Source organism: Mytilus trossulus, chromosome 14 (assembly GCF_036588685.1).
Source record: "Mytilus trossulus isolate FHL-02 chromosome 14, PNRI_Mtr1.1.1.hap1, whole genome shotgun sequence".
NCBI classification, from domain to species: Eukaryota; Metazoa; Mollusca; class Bivalvia; order Mytilida; family Mytilidae; genus Mytilus; species Mytilus trossulus.
The window spans coordinates 57758785-57777439 of NC_086386.1; the positions used below are offsets into that span (position 1 = coordinate 57758785).

An 18655-nucleotide genomic window follows, 5' to 3' on the forward strand; every position below is an offset into this window, starting at 1 on the left:
ATCATCTCCTTTTCCTGGATTTCTAAAACATTAACCTAACTGTTTGTGTTGTACATGTGCATATGTATGTAATCAGTATCTTCCATAGATTTGATTTTCAAAAGTTATAATGGTGAAAATCAATTCCTTTTATGTGTATCCATGGCAACATTCTGCATTTATTTCCCATAAAATAATTTTTCCCCTCCAGCCTCAATTTTTATTACATTTTCTGTGTTCTACTAACTGTTACGATGAAAATGGTACCTTAGTTTTTAAAATTGGTTCAGTAATAAAGATTTTATGAAGGTTAGCAGTTGGTGTTGAAACGCGACAAAAAGTGATTTAAAAATAAATGCTGGATCATAGTGAAAAACTTCAAGTATGTCTCATTTTTGAGGTAAATTTCTTAAAAATTTCCCTTTATCTTATTTAAAATCATAAAATTACCTTCAAAGAGGACAAATTGTACAATTTTTAGGTATTTGAAAGTACTTATAGGTCAATTCTGCTGTAAATAGCATACCTAACCTTGGTTTAGAAGCTCTCAAGCAGGATATAAACTTCTAGCCATACTGGCATCATTAAATATAATTAATGCCAAGTTATGATATAAAATCCTGCTAAAAATGTTTATTTGACTTATTCTCATTCAAAAATATAACGCGATACATTCTGAGGATATCATATAAAGCGCAATCTTTGGTTACAAGGGCAAAGCTAATCGAGTACAAATTTAAGACCGCAACATGTCTAAGTGTCAAAATGTGTATATTTGGTTGGTAAGGACAGTAAACAATAAAATAAACATACATTGCATTTCTAGCAAATTTTTTACCTTTAGAACTAAAACAAGAACATAACAGAATAAAGATTTGTGGTAATTTGTATCGTAAAAAGTGCATTTCTGTGCTTTCTGATGTGCCATAAGGTAGCACTCCACAGTTAGAAAATAAAATTAAAAATGAGCCGCAAAATGTTTTATCATCTCCTATTCCTGGATTTCTAATACATTAACCTAACTGTTTGTGTTGTACATGTGCATATGTATGTAATCAGTATCTTCCATAGATTTGATTTTCAAAGTTATAATGGTGAAAATTAATTCCTTTTATGTGTATCCATGGCAACATTCTGCATTTATTTCCCATAAAATATTGCAAAAAGGGGGATGAACATGTCACATTTCCCCAAAAAATTTGGATCAAACTAGATTTTCAATGCCTTGGAGTGATACCTTTTTAAAAACTGTTTTCCTAAATCTTTCTAATGATCAAATAAAAAATGGGTGTCTTTTGCCTCATTTTTTCGTAAAATCCAATCACAAAGTTCGTGCGATAAAAAGTTGGAATAAAAACATTACTATAATTGCCGGACCAATGTATGGTAGGGACATGCAAATACAGACTGTCATACAGAAAACAGCCTATATTACATACATTACATAACCTTAATGTTCATATAAACCCAATACAAAGGCTATTTTAATACTCAGCTATCCAAAAATGAATTTTATTGCACACTAGCTCTCATATTTGAAAAATCTACAGGGGCCAAAATGCGAAACTACACACCTAACTGTGGAGTGCTACCTTATGTGATAACAAATCCGGTAAATAGTCTTACTCGGTAGGTAAAATGCGTGAAAGGGACGGGGTTTGTAGTTACGACGTTAGGAACATATCCGATATCATTTGAGAGTTGTTATTTACAAATGGAGGTGTTACTATACGTTGTTGTGGGGATAAAAAACGAACCCCGTAAAACTTGGACGGCTTTGGGTACTCCAGAATGTAAGCAGCTCCTGCCTCTTACTTCTGTCGCCCACTATGCTCCGCGCGACTATACACAGGCGTACTAGATGAGTTATATTACGAATAGCAAAAACAGGACTAAAACTTGAAACACAAAACAGGTCAAGATATAGACAATGAACATTTTAACATGGATAATCACGTACACAAAAAGTCACTGAAAGTTCAATCAGGTTTGTGCAGAAAAGATTTTGACACAATTCACTAATTCATCAATGCCAAAGTTGGTACCTATTTTATTGTAATCTGCTCTTATTAGTCATTAATTGCAATGTTCATTGGCTTAACAATTGGCCTTCCATGAACATAAGATTAGCTGCATTAATGTTTCTCTCTAATCCAAATTCAACTAAATCTGTTTCACTGAGTTGTGTACCAATTGGATTTTTTATTTAACCGGCGATCCAAATATTGACGGGAGATGAGTTTGTTGTACTCATTCTATGGCTTGCCCAAGCTTGAGTCAAAATATTAAGTCTTCTGTTAAAGTCATCCATGTAAATATAGTGCAGGGCTAATAAATGCAGTTCACTTAGTGGATCGAGAATTCCAAGGTCTTCCATATGATATAATAAGTTTTAGAAATAGCACAAAACACACTCGGAAACGTTCCTCCACAATCTCTGGGGCTAGTAAAACAGGGTCATACAACCACAGCATGTTGAAATAACGAACATTAAAAGGGTGTTTGAACACAATACTAAGTTAGGACTTTTTTGTAACAAATAACTGCATCTTTGCATCGATAACAATAATTTGGTATACAAAGTTTCATTTAAGACCATTAAGACTGCTTGCTTCCTTGAACCCATTCTATTCAAATATAGAACGTTGCTTTTTGATTAATCTACAAATGTAATTTATCATTATAATATTGCTTAATGGGAAAATCAAACAAAGAAAGGTTTCACCACTTCGGTAGCAGCAAGGAGGAGAGTTTTATGGAATCGGGGATTTCAACGATAAGGGAACTGTCTGGGTATTAAGCGCATCATAATAAAGAAACTATCGTCGTAATAAAGAAAAGCATCATGATAATACAGAAAACCCTCGATATAATGATATAATAGAGAAAACCCTTATCATGATAGAGAAAACCCTCAACATAATAGAGAAAACCCTTGTCATAATAGAGAAAATCTTCATCATATTAGAGAAAAAAAAACATCCTAATAGAGAAAACCGTCATTATAAAGAAAAACCTCATCATAATTATAGAGAAAACCCGTATCATAATAGAGAATACCTCATAATAATAGAGAAAAACCTCATCATAAAAGAGAAAAACCTCATCATAAAAGAGAAAAACCTCATCATTATAGAGAAAAACTTCATCATAATAGAGAAAAATTGTATCATTATAGAGAAAAACCTCATCATAATAGGGAAAACCCGTATCATAATAGAGAAAAAACCTCATTATAATAGAGAAAAAACTCATCATAATAAAGAAACACCTCATCATAATAATTAAAACTTCATCATAATAGAGAAAAACGTCATCATAATAAAGAATAACCTCATCCTGATGAAGAAAAACTTCACCATGATTAAGAAAAACCTCATTATGATACGAAAAAAAGGAAATACCATAAGGCAGTTACGGCGTTTTATATGTTTGTTTCAATTATTTTCAAAACATCACATTTAACAATTCACGATTAGAGTGCAGAACATGATTAAGGTTCATGTGGACCCTTATTTTAACAAATGGAAATAAATATATTAAAAATACTTCTTAGCAACAAATATGGTCATATTGTATATCAAAATAATTGTCATATATCCTACTTTATCACAGAATTCTCCTTTTAGTTGTATTATATCATATATTGTATTCCTTTACCACTCAAATGTTCATCAGCACAAAAAGTACACTGGATTCCTGGAGTCATTAATACCTGTAAAAAAATAATAAAAATGTTCCTTAATGTTGTATCTAGGGCATGCTATACCTTAATTGTACATGGTTTACAACATAAGAGACTACTTGGTCAAAACAATCAAGGCTTGCCAAAAAAAAAATTGGTCAAAAACTTGTTTGAACTACTTTTTAAAAAAAAAGTATGGTGTGCCATGTAAATATAAATGTACCAATCGACATATCATAATTAGCTAAAAACACATTAAATAAGTACACAATATCTAAAAAATCAAGCTTTCTAGTAAAATCATTTATTATCTTAGTATTTAAAACATTCTTTTCTACATAAATTATCATTTTCATTGTTCTTGTGTATTCTATTTAAAAACAAAATATATATAAAGGGAGGTAATAATATCCAAATTTGAAGTTACTTATCTTCTCTTTAATTTATAATTTTTTCTTTAAAATTTCAAGGTAAGAATAAAAGTCAATTGATATAAAAAACAGATAAACATAAAATAAAACAGTTTATAATACTTTATTGGTATAATCTAAAAAAAATATAACAGTTACTTTTTAATTCTTGAAATTATTTTATATACATTTTCACAGATATAATCAGATAACAGGAAAACTTTGTTTGGGTATTATTTTGTGTTTATATCAACATTTGCAGTAAGGTTGCATCTCCTCAGGTAACTGTCCTAATATTTTACAATGAAATCAAAGCATTACTGAGTAGACTAAAATATTTCATACACTAATCAGTACCACATGAATCCAATATAGGCAATTACAAAAAAAATACTGTAAACATCTTACTGTTAAATATCTATGAATTTTAAGGATGAGTTTCTATAGTCTTCTAACAACTCCTTGTGTTCAACTTCATTAGCTTCATCCTCTCCATCATATTTTATCTCATACACTGCATTTACATCACCATCTGACTTCTTTAAAACTGATAAGACCAATCCTTTAAACCATTTTTTACACCCGTCTTCCAAAATCCATTCATGTGCAATTCTTCTTCCTACAAATTTAATGGTACTGCACTTTCTTCTGTTCCTAAAAAAAATATAATATATACCATATTTACTTTAAATTAATGCATTTAATGTACAGTCAAGTAAGTTGACAATGAAGGTCGCTTGATAACAAAACTTTACCACAAATGAGGTGATTTCAGCTTCCCAATTGTGAACTTTCCATTTCTATTTAGAAACATTTCAGCAGCGCCTGCATACTTGTTCATTACATTTACATGTATAGCAAGATCTGCTAACCCTTCAAGAACACCAGATATCACTCCACTATCACTTGGTAAAAAAGAAATATATAGCACATCAACAAAGGACCATCACTGAGTTACAGGCTCCTGACTTGGGACAGCTACATATAGAATTTGTTAATTATCTCAAAATACATAACAGGGTTTTAGTGGAAGGTACATGATTCACTTTTTAATTGTTATATATGTTTTGAAGTTGCTTTTTATAACTGAAAATACTCTCCGATCTGCATATGATGCATATATACCCTCCCCAGACTGTCTTTGTTTTTGTTTAATGTTTTCTGCCTTTCTTTCAATTGGATAAGTCTTTTTCAACTGATTTTTATAGTTAATCCTTAAGTTGTGCTGTTACACCCCTGTCCAAGACTTAGAGGGGGTAAGGGACGACATCAAAAGATCAATGAAGGATAAAAAACTTAATTCAAAACCCTTAGTAAGCATGTTAAGGGTTTAGTACTTTTGAACTTTTTTCACACACCACATTTTTATGCCTCTGTCCGAACTCCTAACCCTGTAGTATAGTGCTTGTTCTTGGATAATAAAATTGAGAATGTAAATGGGGAATGAGTCAAAGAGACAACCCAACCATAGAACAGACAACAGATAACCAATATGTCTTCAATGCAGCTAGTTACTCCCACATCGGGGTCGTCCTTGAATAAATATATATACTGGTTCCGTTATAATGTCTATCATGCATGTTTTTTTTTATGAATTCTCTTCTTATATAATTTAGGCAAATATTTTTCTCTATTGATTTCGTTCATATTTCTATGTCCACACTTTAATAAGCACTTAAACAGTATAGGACAATGTTGCAGTGGTTACCTATACCTTCGATTGAACATGGGGAATAGTGGTTTCATTAGAAATCATACCACATCTTCTTATTTTATATTAATGCTTTAAATCATCTGTTCATTTGATGTACAGAATTACATGTACCTTTTTAATGGTGGCAATGGGTTAAAATCTGTCTTTGTACTTTCATCATCAGTGTCACCATGGTCATGAAGTGGTTTTTTTTCTGGATGGACCAGGTGTACTTCCTTTTATGCTGACATTATACTGCAAGAAAATAACTATAGGTAAAAAAAAATCTCCAATAAATATTTCATTCAGTTTAAGTTAAAGCATACACTGCTACTAACAACAAACCTACTGACAATAAAGAATTAAAATGCAACGCACAGTTCTTTATAAATAGAAACTGTAAAGATATACAAATATCTGTAAATTATAACTTATCAAAATTAGGTATTTATTAATTAAGACTTGACTTAAAATATTGCTTAAACATCACAAATGGTGTTTAAATGTAATAATGTGTTGTCAAAAAAAGTCCATACTATTGTTCAATAAATTATGAAAATAATATTAAAAGAAATTGATTATCTAAATGTAATAGTTTTTTAATAATTCTAATTGAACAAATATTGAATTGCCCTTTTATTATATAATTGACATTTGTTTGACTACAGAAAAAAGATTTTTTTTACTTGTGACCATTTATATCAGCTGTTGTTTTTTTTAATATTCTTGTGAACATTTTTAAATGTATCTTATATACAATATATATGAAAATATACCAATTCAATGTTTGCATGGGTACCGGTGATTCTATAGGGAAACATTTGGGTCTGACCCAGAGTTTTATAAAATTTAGAAAATGTCAACAATTTACACAAACCTGATTAATCCTCTCAAATTGGCCAATATAATCAACCAAAACTGAATTAAGTGTTGAGCAACCTTAGAAGTGTGAATTGTTATTATTTTTTTAAAAGATAACAGCAAAGCATCATTTTATAAAATGCATACCCATATACCAGGTTCTCTAATACCAGGATATTTCTTATTCCTTGGGTGAGTCAGTTCTGGTAGCATTGAATTTAAGAAAAAGGCCTTTAATTTTGGTAATAAATTCTGCTCCCACAAAACTGAGTCTCTATATATTCTTTCAATATTAATGTCATATGGATTGGTGGTCCGAACAATAAAATCAATCCAGGGTAATTTACAAATGTTCATCAGTCCCTGACATTGATAAAAATAGTTGTGATTTTTTTTAAGTGTCAGCTCATTATTTTTTTTCTCCAGACAGAATGTTTTGATTGAAGATGTTGCCTGTAATAGGGTCATTTCCTTGTTGTGGAGAACATTTTTTATTTCAATTAACCCTTCGTTGTTATGTTGATCAATTACTTTGCCATCTGGGCTTGCACCTAAAAATTGAACCTCATCATCTACAACTAGACCCATGCTTTCTACTTTTAATTTAACTTTTTCTTTGGCTTTTTGTTGAACATATTCTTGAATTGTCACCCTTTCCTCTTTAAGTCCAAATCTAGTGGCTTTGTTTCCTTTAAAGGTACTGTATAATAATGAGTTAACCAAAGGTGTTACAGGTATTTTAGGATTTCTTTTGTAAACAAGGCCAAAATTTGATGCAGTTAATCGTTTCTTCCTCTCATCCATCCATGAAGCAGATGTTAGCTGTAATTTAGTGTGTTTTTCAATTTCTTTAATATGAAATAATTCTAAATTGTAATTGTTTTTCATAAATATTGACTTTTTTTCCTCCAACTCAGATTTGGTTATGTCTTCCTCAACTTGTATACTTTGGTTTCCGTAATGCATTCTTGCCTTTTTTGTGTTACCTTCCTTAACTGATGCCATTTTTCTCTTCCATCTACTACTTTTAATTTCAGGTTTTGATTTTATGATGTTGTTATTTTCTAAAGCTAATTGTCGTTCAGTAAAAAGCTTATCAAAATGGTAGCCTGGTATTGTGTTTGTGATGTCTTGCCACGTAGATGTTGACCATTTCGGACCCCTGTTAAAACGTAGTGCTGCACCATAGCATCTGGTATGCCACGATCCACGGTTGCAATGGTTAAACATTTTACCCCCATCAAACTTGGATCTCATATGCATCCAGCATTCGGCAAGGTTTGTTGTAAAGTTACCTATCAAACTGATGCTTTTCTTAGCCACGTTGTTTAATATCAATGCTATGTCCTGACGCATTGCACTATCCAAGTCTGATGGGAATAAATCATAATCAAACCGTGATTCTTCTTGTGCCTCTAATGAGGTTCCATCTGACCACATAGATGCCTGATCAGTAAAAACATTATCATCAGTGTCTTCATTGTCTAAATCTATATGCTGACCAGCATTTGTCTTACTTGCTTTCCCAGCTTTGCAGAATTCACTACACCTAGTATGGTCACCGTATACATGTGATAATGTGTTTCTTATATCAAATTCTAGTTGTTTTGCAGCCTTTAATTTATCTTTCTCTTTCGATCTCATGCGAATTGCACATCTAACAGCACTTGTTATTCTAATTCTTGTTCGCTTACAAAGTTTTCCTTTGCCTTTATAAGTTGGAGTCTCCACGACCAGCTTCTCCAAATTTGATCTGAGACATTTACAGGTGTGATTCGCACACTCTATTTTTTTAACATGCTTTCCCCATACTGGAACCTTCTGCTGTATTTGGGAATACACAGAGGAGTCACCATCACCAATTAAGTGCATATATCTTACTCCATGTTTGTCTGCTTTAAGAAAGCCTTCCACAATTATATCTGCCTCCATTGCCTGACTAGATTTATCCCAGTTTTTAAAACATTCATGTTCTTCAACATCAAGTTTCAAAGTTTTTGCCCTATTACATATATAGCAAAACTTATTCCGGACTCCCACATGAAGATTTTTTTTGGTTTCCGCTCCAATAATAATTGCAACTCCCCCTAATGCATTGTAGGTATGCTTATGTGATCGTTTAGACCACCCCCCATCACAAATGACACTAATTGATGGTACACCTAAAAAAAATTAAAAAAATACCAGACTTAAACTTATGCAATTACTAGTTATTTCAACTATAAATATGTCCACCATTAATTCCTACAAATTACCAAAGGTCAAATAAACAGTTTGATCAAAAGCATATATATTGCCATGATGGCATATTAAATTTGTTGACATAATACAGTTAAACAAGAGAAGTTTTTAAAATGGCTCTTAAGATAACTGGCAAGAGATATCGTTTGTAGAATCCATAATGACTGTAAATATTGATTACTAATATAAAGTTCCATCAATGTAGCGTGACATATCATAAAACTTTCAATATGATGAATGAACTTTGCTCATTATTGAAGATTTTACATTTTGAAATTCTATTTATATTTATATAACACCTTCAAAAACTACATTAAAAATAGAAGATTTATAAACCTTATATCATATAGATGTATGTTATATGAAGATAAGAATTAATTATCAGAAAATAATAACATAAAAGTAATGAATGGCTTTCTGCATTTAGGAATTTTAATGATCATGTTGTTTAAAAGACCAATATAAAATAAGATCTATTTTTAATTTTTTAAACCACAAATTTCTGAACACGCCATATTCATTATATTTATTTCTTTTGACTTGAGTAATTTTTGACCCAGCCTCTTTGTCTTGTGCTTTTAAAATATTCATGTTTTATTGGTATGGAGATGTTTTTAGTTTTTATATATATCATGTATACATGTATAAATAGAATCTTTTTTTGGGCCATTTACAAGTATGAAAAATTGACAATGAATACTATCAAAAGAAGGGACAGCATGTGACAAAGCCATGAATAAAAAGACAAAGACCATAGAAAAACAACAAAACAAAATAAGACATAAAAAGCTAATCAAAAGATTGAACATGAATACAACCAAAAACCGTGTGTTATAGAAGGTGATAATGCTACACATGTGGCACCCGTCCTGTTAGTACAAACCCAGTAATTTAAAGGTCAAATTCATGGAAAAGATAACAGTATTGTATTCACGACACTTGAAAGATATCCACTATGAACTGTGAAATGGATATCCAATAACCATGATAACTGGCAACCAACTTGCGATTGTTAAATTGAAAAAAATAAGGACTTTGAACTCTTGGTTTATTATATAAACATTGAAAAAAGGCTTCTTTGTGAGCAGGAACCGTATATGAAGAAAATTATGATAGGATACAAGCCCTTCAATATCTTTTTAGGTGGAGATATTTATTCTGAATGCACGAATCAGGGGCGGATCCAGACATTATAAAAAGGGAGTGTTCCTAACCCAGGACAAAGGGGGGTGGGGCGGTCCAATTACATGTCCCCATTCAAATGCATTGATCGTCCAAAAAAAGGGGGTTCAAACCTGAAATTATCTCTTTTGTCATTCATTCATTTTTTTTCAAGTGACCTTCATTGTCAATTTCTTGACTTGTAGCAATAGCTTTAAATCTATTAGGAAGTGTAGAGCATGTGTATCTTTATATTGATATTTTGTTATTCTATTGTTCTCCTGTTGTATTTATATCATTGTTTATCTTAAAATCATACATTGCAACGGATATGGCCAGCTTACGATTATTTATTACATGTGACTTCAATGTACTAATCATAGTTGACTATGTTAAGTTGTTAGCAAGGAATAACATGAGCATAACCTACAGTCAAGGTTGTTAAAAATTTCTATTTTTAAAGAAAAGGCGGTCCAAGGCACTAGGGCTACCCCCTCCCCCCCCCTGCATCCCCTAATAAATCCATTCCTGTTAAAATGCTTTGTAATAAAGAATGTCTTTCAATAAGGCCATACAATTCCCTATAGTTATACATGTATTAGTTGCCAAAGCATGTTTTGATGTATATTCAGCGTTAAAAATCACAAAGGTTTTGGGGGCCAATCTGCCATGTCTGCAAATGGCCCCTAAAATTACATGTAGGTGCTGGTTACATGTATGTGAATACTAACTTATTATTAAAAGGCTTCTCTTGTACAGGATGTTATATAACAAATATGTTGGCTACATAATGTAAGTTGATGATTTTATTAGTGAATTTGTTGACCATTAATGTTTTGAATGATTAATGTCCAGTGATCAGTATTTTAGCTTATTTCATTATAATTTAATGTTATGTTTTTAATCTTCATGTTTTGATAGTAAAAATCAGAGGCGGATTTAGGGGGGGGGGCCCTTTTTGGGAAAAATTTTGGTTGCTTATATAGGGAATCACTGAAGCGTGACTGGAGCGGGCCCCCTCGTAGGTCAGTCAGTGGGCCCCCTCTAATGAAAATTCCTGGATCCGCCACTGAAAATTTAGAGGTGTGTACAAGCATGATGCAGAATTTTTTTCTTATATCATGCACACTGGAATGTTTTTTTTTAAATTGAAAAGAAAACAATATATACCAACCTTCATGAAATCTATTATTTTCTATCGCTATGCGTTTTTCTTCTTCAATTGCACATTTGAGATCTTCCTCTAGCATGTTCTCCCACCAATGATTGATTTCATTCTCAATTGTTGAAAAAAAAATTTGAGTCATAGATGGTGAATCCAGTGTTGACATTAACTCATTAAGTTGCGCAAGTCCATTACCACTTGTTAGGGAACCCCATGTCGCTCTTACATTAATGTCATAATGGTTGCTTCCCTCTGTTTTTAATTTTGGACTAGTTTCCAACACAAACTGTTTCTGACAACCTGTACAACGTGCTGACAGAATACAGGCTAAGCCGTAGCTTGAAATTTGTGATTCCAAATTTATAGCGCTCCCTCCATTACAGGCAATTGTTCTGGCTGCTTCGCAAAATATGGTGTGGGTAGTAATTTCTGTGAAATGCTCTTGCATTGATTTTAAGTTTATTAATCTGTATCCAGATGCAGTAATATTTGTAATTTTATGCTTCTGAAACTTTCCTTCTTTACTACGGTAAATATAGTAGTTCTTCTTAGAACACTTGTGCCACAGATTTATTCTTTTTGCTTTATTTCGCTTTATTGACCTCAACTTTCTAATAAGTTTTATCTTAAAATCCTCTTGTACATTTAGGTGGCACTCAAACTCACTTTTCTGACGTCCACTAAACAAGCTTACACTCTTTCTTGTGGAACTATGTCTGCCAGAAGGCAATCCAAACCTGCTTAGTTGTTTCTTCTTCTTTGCCATTGGTTATAGTAAGTTTTGAGATGATAGGGAAATATATTTGTATATTGCTGATAGTGATAGCATGAACAGGTGTCCATATAATTGTAGGTGTGTAAACACCAGAAATTCAATAATAAAACCATTTCTTTATTAAAAATATTGAAATTTTTCACTTTATTTCAGTGACAAGGGTACAACTCTACAGATGAAATAAAAAAATAAATACCATAAAAAGTTTATTTTCAAAACGAAACCGACTCGTGATCAAGAGATCATATACCTGATTTCAGCTGATATAAATGATCGCAAGGGGTTGTTAGAAAAAATTTAGTAACCATATATACCTGACTTCATAACTTACCAAGTGGAAGTGTGTTTTTTTTTTTAATTTCAACCAATATTGGCTTTTAGTCTACTTTCACTTTGTGTCTTGTCAATGATCAGGGTTGTTTGCACTTCCGCCCAATCCGGATATGACTTCACAAAATATAGTTCCTACAAAATCATAAATATTAACCCTTATTTTATGATCAGAAATTGGGATTGATTAATTTAATTAATATATCTTTGTTTACCACAAAGAAAATCAAATCCTTTTAGTTTTCAAAATTATTAGTTTTATTTTGCGGATGTATCTAATACTTGGCTGAAGCAGCATGGAAGAAGACGAACCAAAACAAACACAATCACACAAAAAATAATGTCATGGTAAACAATTTTATGGTTTTCTGATGTTTAAATCACTGAGTTAGAACTGGTTATGATGTTAAAAGTTATAATTTTCTACATTTCTGTCCATCAATATTGCAAGGATTTTATTTCCTCTCCTTTCAAAGTTTGAAAGCTTGTATTTTCGTCAATGGAAGTCCCGCAGTTGACAACATTGGAATGTTATAAGGAAATTGGACAGTGTAATGAATAATAATAATAAAAATAAGTATAGCATGCCCTCGCTTAGATCACAAGGTAATGATTTAAATCAAAAATATGTAAAAAATAGTTCAGATGAAAGCTGTTTACTTTTTTCCTCGAAGGTGTTTGCAATCTATAACGGGTAAAATAGAATGTTTAAAACAATTAATCAAACTAAAGATGTGCTTTGCATGTTATTGCAGAAGGAACTATGCATGACAAATTTTCAAAATAATGTTGAAATAAGTTCATAAAATCCTCACAAAAGTACAATTGAAGTGTATGAAATTGTTATGATTTTTGGCAGACATTTTTTTTTCTGTAGGGTCCACATGAACCTTAATTGTATCGACTATAATGGTGGTTATCAATTGAATTTTAAAAATACATCATTATTCATTTCCTGTTCGATATAAACAAAATCATACACACGTTCCACAATTTTTATATATTATATATTTTGATTGTTCCTGTGTTGTTTTAACAGATTGTTTCCGTTGATATATTTGTTGGATTTCGTTCATGTATAATGAACCAAAAAAAAACATTTATAATCATTTGCGGAAACTATTTCCATATTAACCAAACATCATATCAGGTAAGAAACAAAGACTTTAAATATAAATCAGTTTTATTTGAAAATTTCATTAGCTGAAGTATTTGTTATTGAATAGAAATTGTGATACTGCATAAAAAACAAAATTTAAAGAAAAAAGTACGTAAAAAGATACCAAAAAAATATTTACCCTGATTTGATATTCGTTTTGTTATAAATGGTCACGACTTTTCACAGAAAAGCAAAAGACTGTGTATCCTCGAGTATGGTCTTGAGGAAACGATGATAGTTCGTCGGACGGGGACGATAAATGGCTGACCCGTGTTAAGAGAGAGCCACATCTCTTGCACGTTAACGACACCCTTGTAGATTTCGAAAAAGAGTAGGCTAATGCCGCTACAAGGCAGCACTCGCACCCGCAAAGTGGAAAGGGATTAATATTAGTTGCAAAACTTGTTTCCCAATCCACTATAAATAAATATGTGTAAACTAGATGACTGTGGAATTTATAAAATGCAACGCAATGGTACATTAAACCTTTGTTTTATTGATGTGCATTTACAGCAGTTCGATCAAAGCGTTCTAAAATTAGCAAAATGACTGAAACTTGAAATCATGTAATAATGATTTAATTTTGGATGTAACGCGTCTTCTGATTGGCTGAAGTTGTTTTGTTTATCAGTTCATAGACATAATCAGGTCATGTGAACATGAAGTCAGCAATATTTTTTTATGGTTTATTCTAGTTTAAAATGGAATTTAGATTTAAATGATCAGAAATAACTGTTATATGTTTTCTGTCTATTCGAAATAACATAAAAATGTGGTGCACACTTCAAAATAACACGCTACGCGCGTTTTTCAGTGTGCACCCCATTTTTTTTATATCATTTCTCCATTGACAGAAAAAAAATATCACAGTTATTCCTTAAATTATTGTTAGACTTGCAGGTATACTTCAAAATATAAGGACATCGTCAAAAATTTAAAGACTGGACGATGCATTGGTTTTGCTTAAGATTGGTGACCTGGTTTTCTTTTCCCATCTATTGTAAGTATTCCATAATGTTCCTCTATATTTGTTATCAACACTCTTATGTAATACAAAATTACACAAAAGCAAATGTAATGTATCTGTGCATTTTTCAATGCTTTTATTTGATATATTCTATCTTTTTCAGAGGGAGTTTTTGTCAATGAAATAGAATGGTCTGATTTTTTCCTTCATTTTTCAGTCCGAATCACAGTTTTTTTGTAACCCTGATTTGTTTCTTTTTCTCAATCGATTTATCATTTTCGAACAGCGGTATACTACTGTTGTCTTTTTCAACCTTATGATAACTATTCATAAATGAAATTTCTGAGTCAAGACTTGGCGTACTAATTTGTCCAAAAGAATCTGTATAGGAAAATTGATCACGAAAGATGATTTACCTTTTTAAAGAAAACTAAATTGTATTTGGTTTTTTAAACAAGATCCTCTAAAGTATTCAGGTTGCCATTACTGTTCAGAAGCGAACCTAAAAACTTGTACTCATAAATATACTTAAGGGACATTCAAGCGCAAAACTCATTTCAAAGTCACAAATAAAATGACCACGCCATGGCTAAAAAAAGACCAATAGACAAACAATTGTACACAAAACACAACATAGAAGCAAAATGAACTCAACCAAAAACTGCAGAAGTTTTCGTGTGCTCCGGAAGGGTTAGCAAATCCTACTTCACATGTAACACCTGTCGTGTTGCTCAATTTAAAAAGCAATCCATTTCTCCATACCAAATCACATGTTTGTGTAAATTTTAAAATCATATAATCTGTTTTTTTCATTATTGATGAATATATTCATTAATAATAGTTTTCAATTTAAATTTTGAGATTCTTCGTGTTTGAATATTTATCTTTCATTATATATATAAGCCTCTCATTTAAGACAGCACTAAAAAATTAGATGTTTCAATACAATCTACCAATAATAATTAGTTAAATCGGTCTTATTCCCAAACACAAATTCTTTCATCTAAAGCATGTTTTAAAGTTTTATCAATATAAGTTAGTAATTCTTCACACTGTGCTCTTGGTCTTTATTTTCTATTGTCAGATTTCGAAAATAAATGCAGGATTGGTCTTAAGAATATTTGAATATCTGAAAATCTTACAAACAACTGTTCTTTATATTCCCCATTTTTTCATTTACTACAAGCATTTTTTTTGTAATACTTTGAGTTATAAAAAAATGTCTCATTTTTATTAAATGAATCTTATCTGGCATGTCTGGTATGGCTTGAAAAAAATTTAAAAAAAATTTCAAAAATATAATAATTTGCTTTTTTTTTTTTTTTTATTATTTTCCTCTTTTCCCCTTTTTTTTTTTTTAGGTTTAACAAGACTCGTTTGCTGTATTGCAAAACGACGTAGTTTCGTTGACTCCATTATGATTATATGAAAAATATTTAATTTCCAAATCAGAAATTTTTTTCTGCACATTTTGACTACATTTTAGAATTACACTGACCAATTGTATAAATTATTTGAAGTCCAGTCATATATGGATGACTATGATATAAAGGAGTGATACAATTTACCACTTCCTTGAGAGAATAGGCATCTGCCGTTGCTTTACACTGTCAATATCCTCAACAATTTATATACTTGTTAGACATAAAAACTTGAATTGAATTGTGGGCCCCCAATGTTCAAAAGCACTTTTGTGACCCCTCAGTGGTAAGTGGAAATCCCCCCTTAAATTCACGGACCCCCGCATACATAATGAATGTAAAGATTGTATGGTGATCTGTATTTGTTTACCTTCTGATGCATTTGGTCTATAAATCATAGTTGTCTTGTTGGCCGTGATACCCATCTCCATGCTACTTTACATATTTTAAATATTTATCAATTTTAATCGACTTTGCCGCCATCAATAGCATGAATACGAGCTTTCCTTGAAATGAATTCAGTTTAAAGGATTTGCTATCCAGAAAATCTTTGGAATTGAATACTAGTATACATCTTTAACAAATGAAGACAAAAAAGTAGTAAGAGCACACTTTTTAAAAGAAGATATTGAAAATAATAACAACATTTAATGAGTGATCTTAAGTTGGGGGTAATGCATACACACAGTTTTAAATAGAATACCAAAATCCAGGTTCATTAAGAAAGCGAGAGAAACTAAAACTATCAAATATTTATGATATATCAGTCAACGAAACGAACGGGAAATTCACTGTTATAGATCTGACTTAACACAGGCATTTGAATGGACGAATTTGGAAAATATACAGTTCGCCTAAAGTCAATATTTATTAAGAAAAAAGGATAGTTTGGTGTTATGAATTGCCTTTAACATATACTATATATGGGGTTCGTGTTACTTATTCTTTAGTTTTTTATGTTGAGTTATGTGTACTATTGTTTGTCTGTTTGTCTTTTTCATTTTTAACTATGGCGTTGTCAATTTATTATCGATGTATGACTTTGACTGTCCCTCTGGTATCGTTAGTCCCTCTTTCATATACTGTGAAAGTACTTTTATTCGTGGGGTACCAATTTTCGTGGTTTTCGTGGGTGACTTTATCCACGAATTTAAGTGTCCAACGAAATAGAATAACCATTGTCCAAATCAAGATATGGAAAGTTCCTCATCGGTAGGTTTTACTACTAATATGATTTAGTCTAAGAGAACATATTGAATAGCGCCAAATCTGAGAATACTTTAATAGCAGTCACAGAACTACAACCGCATGCAGGATTATACCCATTTAATCTTTAATAACCTAAAATGTACAACTTTTGTTTTTGATCGATGAAAGTCAGATTTCCGGTATTAATATGCCAGTATGATAAAGTGTTCATTTCATACCCTCGTAGTTCTTGTACATATAAGAAATATTTTTTTCATGCTAATCTTGATTTTGATAAGAATCATTTGACAATTCAAGATACGTTTATAGCATTTGTTTATGTTACTGTTTTCTTTAGGTGACATGGTTTTGGCATAATTAACACCTTTGATGGTCTTTAATTAATCTGTTGATCACTTTATAATGGATTAATTAGTGTTATCACAACGATTTACACGGGTCAATGTTTACTTTGCAATTTCCTTCAATCCAGACTTTTTCATGTATTTGTAACTTTCGTTTCTAAAGGCTTCAATTTTTCATTTTTATTTTTAGAAAACTAAAATCCACGAATTTAAAAACCCACGAACATGTAAATATTGCTCAAACCACGAAAATTGATACCCACGAACAAAAGTACTTTCACAGTACTAAGAAATTTTATAACGACCAAAAAGAGTGTACTCCGATAATGTCATCAGGCAACTTTTTAATAAAGGTCATCTTACAGAAACACTGTTTTGTTGCCTTTACATTATTTTCCTACTGTCACGCGTACAGGTGAATTTGACCTTCATTAAGTCATAATGTAATATGGCAAGGCGTGAGTTATCTGTGACTAAACGTTTGCAAGCATTTGACATAAATCAAATACCAGGATAACTAGTTGCATAGGAAACCATTTCAATGTTAATCACACCGTCATTAACAGACTTTTACAATGTGATCGTGACACAGGAACTGTAAATGATTGACCTATACCCGAAAGATCCCGTTTAACTACCCGTCGTGACGACAGACTGATTATTAGTCGTGATAAAGCCAACTCATTAACTCATGTCCTGCTGCTTGGACACAACTTGCCTCCAGGTGGTCGTATTAGTGTTCACACATTGATCCGTCGATATAAAAGAGAAAACATTAGAGCACGTCGTTTTGTCGAGAGACCTGCCCTAACAGTCAGGTACCGTATAATCAGGTTTCAATGTGCTAATAACCATCGACGCTAAAACACGAGAAGCTGGCAAAAAATCATTTATTAGATGACAGAAGGTTTCTGCTTCGACCAATATACGGCAGAATACGAGTTTGGCGGGAAAATTAAACGCCTTTGACCGAAACAACAATTTCCAATCGACTACATTCGGTGCTGGGGTAGTCACAGTATGGGTTTACTTTTCATACTGTTGTAATCTGGATATGATTATTCTGCAGGGGGAGGGTAAAATGAACGGATAGACATACAGGGCTTTGGTGCTTAGAAGAATTGTAGTCCCTTATTTTTACAATCATTCACTGGCGTCAATACCCTTTTAAATGGACGACAGCGCTTGACCACACAGGAAAAGGATTATAACCGAATACAAATGGCCTACCATGTCTCTAGACATGAACTTATCG

The 18655-nt window shown here is 31.8% G+C and overlaps 1 long non-coding RNA gene across 1 annotated transcript; it reads right to left on the minus strand.

The window, feature by feature from the left end:
* Nucleotides 1-4491: 4491 nt before the first annotated feature.
* On the minus strand, nucleotides 4492-12394 carry LOC134696189 (uncharacterized). The gene is made up of 3 exons (XR_010102911.1): nucleotides 12302-12394; nucleotides 5900-6022; nucleotides 4492-4728 (listed from the first exon to the last, which is right to left on the minus strand). It is a non-coding gene; the product is annotated as an uncharacterized LOC134696189 (long non-coding RNA).
* Between the last annotated feature and the right edge of the window lie 6261 nt (nucleotides 12395-18655).